This window comes from Ptychodera flava, chromosome 11 (genome assembly GCF_041260155.1).
Source record: "Ptychodera flava strain L36383 chromosome 11, AS_Pfla_20210202, whole genome shotgun sequence".
In the NCBI taxonomy this organism is placed as follows: domain Eukaryota; kingdom Metazoa; phylum Hemichordata; class Enteropneusta; family Ptychoderidae; genus Ptychodera; species Ptychodera flava.
In genome coordinates, this window is record NC_091938.1 from 19,328,485 (window position 1) to 19,336,971 (window position 8,487).

Genomic DNA, 8,487 nt, shown 5'->3' on the forward strand with positions numbered 1-8,487 from the left:
ATTGAACGTGCTTCTGTGATGACATAATTTATTGTAGTACCTACCATATTTACATATTATATATACGCAAATTGTGAGTAGAGCTAGCTCAGATGATCGATCATTCAACGTAATTCGAACACAAAATTTAAAAGATATCGACTTTTCCCTATCATATTTTTTTAGAATATGTGTCCAACACTCAGTTTAGCACACCAATACGGGGAAGTGACACAGTAAGAAACTATGTTACGTTTAAAGAAATACGTGCAACTCAATTCATACCATAGCTTTCACAACATTGATTCCCTTCTTTTCGTAGCAATCTATTACTGAGGACCGTCGAGTGTGTCCCTAAGGTGTACAGCTTGATTTCAAACAACAATTGTTTGTTTATGTTGGTCCAGGAGTACGCTGCCGGTAAAACCTTAGAAATGATGCTATTTGATGGAGAGGTGGTACGTTATGACAATTTTTACAGACATTTCGATATTTCCGCTTCCATCATCCGTAATACCGTCTGCTGTGTGAAAAGTCCTCTTTGGTCTATGATTGAAACTACAATCTGTATGTTCGCGTGTGTGTTTCTAAATTTATGAATGAATGAATGAACAAATGAAGGAATGAAGGAATTAATTGATGACATTTATTGCAAATAAAAGACCTGTATCCTTTTGCAATCGAGGCATAGGCCATAGTATTTGCAGAAAACCAAGCTGCGAGAGAAATTTACATTCAACTTATAAGGGGCAGGAAAATGTACAATACTTGAGTGAAAGGGGCATTAGCTGTAACATTTGATAATTTTTTCAGTTACTTTTTTATGTATGCGCGCACGCTTGCACACATACTCACATATACATACATACATACATACATACATACATACATACATACATACATACATACATACATACATACATACATACATACATACAAGATTATTATAATAGTTTTGTTTAAAAACAAATCAATGAAGATATTCATTAAATTGTGACTTGTCTCTTTTGCGTTATTGTAGGCGAATCTTTCTGTACATGATAAACTTCAAATAAGCATCCAACTGTGTCGCGCCGTCGCTTATTTTCACAAGCATGACGTCATCCATCAAGATATCCAACCACGTCATGTAATTGTAAGTTTTCCGCCAGTTATTAAAGGATGGAGATGGATTTTCACGTGACACTTTTTGGATGGGAAAGGACTTGATTTTTATAAATGCTGCACACAAATAGCGGCCACCATTAAAAGTGTGTTACCTGTGTCCACACATGGCATGTCCGACAAAACGAGCGTTTACATGAAAATTATAATGATGATATAGTCATTCTCTTAGAGGCGATATTAGTTTGAAAAGTACAGTGTCTTTCTTTTAGAGGGAATATATTTTGTGATGAAGTCCTAAATTCACTTATATCTTCATGGCTTTCATCTCATTTTTTGTGTTTCTTGAGTTCATGTAGTGCTTTAATCCATATCAGCGACACGATGAGGATGCGAAACAAACCGTACAATATTGCTGGAATTATCTAGGACAAGTATTAAGGACGCTTCTGAAATGTGTATTCGGTTGACTTACTTTAATAAACTGTTTTGAAGTCTAACATAGTCTTTGCGATGCAAATAAAACAATGAACTAGGCTTTAAAGGAATTCTGATGGCTATTAGATCGAGACAAATTGCAACACACAGTACTGTCTAACGCAGATATGACGAAATCTAATGAATTTACATACCGAGCAAATTTCAATTCGCACCGACAAAGTTCAGTTGCATTTAGACGGTTTTTGGTTAATTGAGCAACAGGTAGATTAATTGATCAGTTAAACATATATCAAGGTAATGACTATAATTATTTTGACATTTCAGATTAATCCGGAAAACTTAGATCTCAAGCTTGTGGTGAGCAGAGCCACAGCGGAAATCTCTAAGGCTGGTCCATTTCGTGGTTCGGGGAACCCTCGATACCAGTCGCCACAATCATTGCTGGGCGCAGATGAGATCACATTTTCAGAGGACGTTTGGAGCCTCGGCATGGTACTAGCGGAGGTTTTCACTGGGCACCAGCCATATTATGATCATCCAAACTTATTTTCAGCCGACGATTACAGAAGTTTCCACCAGGAAAATTTAGGAATACCAAGAACGGCCGTGGTGGACTACAGGCAATACGAAGGACAAGGGTCTCAGATCGACCACGTCGGTACCCTTATACACTTTGCGACATCCATGTATATAAAATTTCGACCAACGGCACAAGCCATGCACGACAGGCTGAAAAATATTATTTCTCTTTCGGGTTCTTGTCCTCGAGGCTAAATCACGTGTGTCGCTGTAAATTTTAAACTCTTAGTATCAACCTCTAACTTCGAGTCTCCGTGTGAGAGTGCACAATTCCATCGACATCAGTTTAGTTGATTGGCCCTTTTGACTGCTGTGGTTCGATGGGAAACCTGGCGTTTTGAACTGCAAGAATTGACGTGAATGCGTACGTGGACGTAGGCTGAAAATGTCAAGAGAAGCAAAGCACTGATCAAGGTTGTGAGATATTTCCCATTTCAAACACCTCCGCTTCTGGTGTTTTCCCAGTCGTTTTAATGTGCGTACATATGCATGTGAATATACACATCATGCACTTTGTATTATGGCATCGCTAAAATAAAATAAGAATTATTTGAATGTATATGATACATATTTACTCTTTGTACCTGTATCTGTTGAAGTATACATTGAAGGACCAATACTGGTATATAATCAACGGCGATAGAGGGCGAAAAGCAAAGCTAGCTCATGAGAAACACGTCGCTATTTCCCGAGGCCTTAGGCCTATGGGCCTATAGTATATTGCCACCTGGAGTGTTGAATGAGGTGGCTGACAATTATTTCTTCCAGGATATCTAATTGCCATGCTTTGTTTAAAGTGCAAGTGAATTATAAAATCATCATGTAACTGTCCGTGGTATAACGGAATCTATAGAAAATGTATGCACCTCTGATCTCTGAACAAATTTATTGCTGTCAAATGTGATAGATGATCAGATGTAAGAATGTGATTTATTGTTCTTAAAGGCCTCCGGCCCATATTACAGATTTCAATTGGAAAATACAATGGAAAGTAAGAAAGCGAGAGTACAGTCAATATCTACAGGCATTCATTTCTCAGCTTTGTTGCCTTGCACACAAATAATGCCATTTTAAAAATTTCCATACCGTTTGAAGATGACAAAAGTGAGTAAAATTTTTGATTTGTTGGGAATGTATATGACCACCTGGGTAAATATCTACAACGTAAGTTCTGATACAGAGGGCAAACACAAATAAAATGATATTCATCCTCAATCTCGGAGGATCCACAAACTCTACAAATTCTTTCTTCATATTCAAGACCCTTCGCCCGCCCTTCCTCGACTTCCAACCCTAAACAACACATTCTCAGGGAAGCAAGAGCTTTCTTAAGTTTAAAGTCCATATCTGATCTTATGTAATTTTCTGTATGAAACTGAGTCTTAAAATTACAATACAGACGAAGTTTGTTTTTACTGCAAATATCCGAGAACCACTCCTGTTTATACATATCTATTGCTCTTGTCATAAAATAATTAAGAAATAGGTTGAAATCACCAGGGCCCTGCCAAAGCCAAACTTCCCCAAAGCCATGTTCATACAAAGATGTTTGACATGAGATGCCCAGGACACTTTGTTGCTTTTATCGAGTGTTACTGCAAGGTCATAGGCATGTTTTGTTATTCTGTTCCCTGGCATTGACAAAAGTTTAAACCAATATGAAAGGACTTTTTTATAGGTGAAAATATAAACTGGTAGTCTCCCACAATCCCCTAGAATACAGGCATCAGGGGTAGACGACTTGACACCCAAAAATGTTTTAAAATACTTGAGTTGCACTCTTTCAGCAAAGTGATACATATCATAACCCCATAATTCTGCTCCGTATGTCAAAACTGGAAATATCATTGTATCAAAAAGCTTGCAATATTCATTAAAAGGTAAGGTACCAGTATTTCTAATCATACGAAAAATACATCCCAGTGCTTTTCTGGCTTGGTCTGCTAGCGTGCCAACGGCTTTACTCCAAACATTTCTACTTGATAACATTAAGCCTAGATATTTGTAGTAACTGACAATAGTGATTTTTTGTCTATTTAGAAACCAATTTTCATTTTTTTTAACTACCCTCCTCGTCGGAAAACAATAATTTGTGTCTTATTCATATTTACAGAAAGTTTCCATTTCTGACAGAAAGATTCCAATACTCTAATAAGTCTTTGTAAGCCAATTGGGGTATCACTAAAAATGGCAACATCATCGGCGTATAAAAGAGCAAACAAATCATACAATTCTTGTGTAAGTTGAATACCACCATATCCTGAACTCATCAACATAGCATTTAACTCATTAATAAAGAGCGAGAACAGAAAAGGGCTTAACATACAGCCTTGCCGTACTCCGACCGAGCAATGAAAGAAATCGGTTACTCCTTGATTAGCCTTTACACAAGATTTAACTTCATTATACATAGATTTTAAAATGTTGTACATTTTGCCCCCTACTCCCTCTACACAGAGTCTATATAACAAAAGGTGATGATTTACAGAGTCAAAGGCTTTACTGAAATCCACAAATAAACAGTAGAAACGGCCCTTTCGTTTAGTTAGGTATTTCTGTATCATGACATGCAGAATAAAACATTATCAACAGTACTAAATCCACGTCTAAATCCTGCCTGACACTCAGTAATAGAACCTTTCATGTCAGCCCACCTGACCAATCTCTGGTTCAAAATATAAGTAAAGATTTTCGCCAAGCAGTTTAATAGAGTAATACCTCTGAAATTGTTTGGATCTTGAACACTACCTTTCTTGTGAAGTGGTACGATAATCCCTTTGCTCCATTCACTTGGAAACACACCGGTGTCAAAAATAACATTAAACATGAAATCCAGTAGAGGAATTAGACTGACTTTTGCATTTTGATAAAACTCATTTGGGATACCATCTGGGCCTGGGGATTTGTTACCTTTCAAATTATCAAGTGCCAGTTTAATTTCTGTAATAGTAATTTTCCCATTAAGTATATCGTCAAAGATATTATCTTCTCCTGGTACTTGGTCTACATTTGCTAAAAAGATAGATGACAGATGTAATAATAATGATTTGCTAAGGTGCAGATGACTTATCAATGTGCAATGTCCATTAAGCCATCATAATAGTGGAGAATAGGAATGCTCAGTGGACCTCTAAAGTCCGATCAAGTTCACTTAATTCAATAGTTTTTACATGTTGAAAGTTACAACAATCGGTTAAATCTGCCTATGAGCCGATAACAGGTATGCCGAACCCTATTAAGTTTTCAACATGACTGCACGACAAATCTACACATAATGTATCATCAAATTCGGTTACACTATATTGCCTTATTACAGAAATTGATTTAGATATGTAACTGAGCCAGTTGTCAGTTTGCCGAGTATGCCATCCACACCTCGCCACTACACTGCAAAACAAGTCCAAAATTAGAACATAAATTTCGTCTTGCAACGTTTAAGATATTCCATGCAGTTAGCTAAGCCAGTCTCAAATAAAAGCTATAGACCTATGGTAAGTAAGTAATAAGTGAGTCTATTACACTTACATGAGGTAAAATTACATCCATTGACTGATAGATGACATAATTATTAACCTCCTAGCCCAATGAACTTCTTTCACTTTGAAAATTTTGACAATAGCAAAAACGAAGGGAAAATATAGTGTGTATCAAACAAACTAACTACATCTATAAAAACTTTTCTTCTAAGAAACGCCTTTTGAATAAATAAAGCTGTGTATAAGGGACGGACCATTAGATCTTGGGAGGGGGGTGGTCAAAAACAGATAAAAAAATTTCAGAGCAGAAAGTTGGAAAAAAAAATCTTCAAAACTAGTTTGCAAAATAAAAAAAAAATAAATAAGAAGACAAGGCGTAAAAAAAAACCTGCAAAAGTCTTTAAATTTTGAATTTTTTTTAGATTGTACCGACAGTAAGCAACTTTCTGTATTTTTAATACATCCTCCCGGCACATTTTTAATTTTAATTTATACATTTAGAGTGACTGTATCCCTTATACTTGAAGTTGTGATTATCTTATCTTTTCAGGACTTTTGTATTCTGATCACTTGAAAATTATGAAATTATAGAGCCTGTTTTCTACTGTTTCCTGCATACAAACCAAGCAGGTATACTAGGTAAAACATTGAAACTATGGTATGGTTGTCAAGACAGAAAGTTGTATTTGCCTTTTAAGATCAAGGTAAACAGATGCAGGCCACATCAGTTTCATTTTTTCACAGCATTTTATTACAATGATGAATGCAAGAATGGGTGAACAAGTAGAAACACGTCAATAATGATAAAACAACATATCAAGTCATTATGTATTATTTTGCTTTTAAAAAGGCATTTTCAATTCTTTTTTCTCAAAAAACAGCCTCAAATAACAACAGCAACACATGTTTTAACATTCAAAATACACTACGTAGAATGCCATCTATCCAACAAATCCCAACACAAAAACACACAAAATGGTTGAACTTTAAAAGTTTCTCGATAGCAATACTGAATAAATCTGCATGGTTAATCGTTTTGTGTAGCAAATTTCAAAGAAATTGGACAAGCCCTTTCAGAGAATACAGATTTTTTGACCATGAATGGCATAAATTGCCCAAAAAGACAAATATTGAAATTCAACACATCTATACACATCCAATCAATTTGGACATGCTGCTACAGAGAATTAGATGTTTTGATCAAAAAGGGCAACAATTGCTCTAAAAACACAAATATGCAAATTTAACTATATTATTTAGCTTATTTTAGCTTCTCAGCCTGTCAAAATCAATTGTAAATCATGAGATATGCATGATGTTTGGTGGGGTGAATGTAGGCATTTCACCACGCAGTAGAAAGGGAAGCCAGGAAACCAAAATAGTCAATTTTCAAAACTATACGAAGCTACTGAGGAGCAAGAAGACCATGTTTCAGAGGAAGATGTGTAATCCGAAAAAAATGCTCCCAAAGTGCCACCAAATAACACCATTTTTGTCTCTATTTTTCAAAAGCTCCAACAGCAGGAGGGGGGACACTCCCCTCCTGACCTCCCCCGCAAAAATACTCCCCAAGTGCCACCAAATAACACCATTTTAATCTCTATTTTTCAAAAGCTCCAACGGCAGGAGGGGGACACCCCCTCCTGACCTCCCCCCGCAAAAATACTCCCCAAGTGCCACCAAATAACACCATTTTAATCTCTATTTTTCAAAAGCTCCAACAGCAGCAGGGGGACACCCCTCTCCTGACCTCTTCCCAGTGACCGCTTGCGTGGCCGCTTGTGGTGCTTGGCACCACATGTTTGCCCTCTTTATCTTCAGACAGCGACGAACGAAAAAAAAATTATAAATCTGAAAATTTACTCTGAAAAAAAAATTTGCACAGCTAATCTCAATTGGAAAAAAAAAATTTCAGAAATTTACAATAGTAAAAAAAAAAATTTTCACAATTTCATTGTGACCACCACCCCCCCCCAAGGCCTAATGGTCCATCCCTAAGCTTTAACGTTTAACCATATATGTCCGCGAACACATCAGCTGTAACTTTGGCTTAGAAGTTTTAAGGTAAGATTGCGACAAATTTTGTTGCGAACACAAATACGTAAGACCACATTGATATACACACACAAACCACAGTCTCTGTGGCTAGGTACGTATATTTCAGACAGCCTCTGTGACCTAGAAAATAGTGATCTCCTTTTTGAAAGCCTGTCACCATGTGAGTTTGAGTTTTACCAAGTCGGGGTCGCAGGGGCAGTCTGCCTTGTTCTTAACCACAGGCGACAGTGCATACACTCACGTACAAACATCACACATGTAAACTAATACAGTGACGATGTTTCTGAAAGACTTCAGTTGGAAGTTATGGAGAAACGCAAATCTTAAATTTTAAACCTATCATGATTAGAAAATAATGGGGTTGCTTACATGTCCGTACCCTGGGGTGTGCTGGTGCTTTTGTTGTTGACTTTGTCGGAGTTAATCCGGTGATAACCTGGTGAGAGCGTCCACAGATTAGTAATTTACTCTTGCTTGCTTTGGCGCACTAGGCAATCAAACGCATCAGCAACACAGTGATAAAACCTCGCGAAAGATTGTCAAAGGACAAATACCTGACACGGTAGAGGAGAAAAAGAAAATCTTTGCAAAACCAGTGCCAACACCAAGACAGCAAAGGTTGGCAGTATAAATCTTTATTGGCAGTACATATCATAGTCAAACGTATTAAAATAAAATAAACAACAGCAAGAACGAACCTGTGCTGATACCAAGACACCTCTACACCCCCCCCCACCCCAGGGGACGGATATGTAGGCAACCACCTGTACCTTAACGAGCAGCTCATCCATAGTTTGGTCACTTTATTTTACATCTTGCTTTTTACTTTGTTCTCTGTATTCAGATTTAG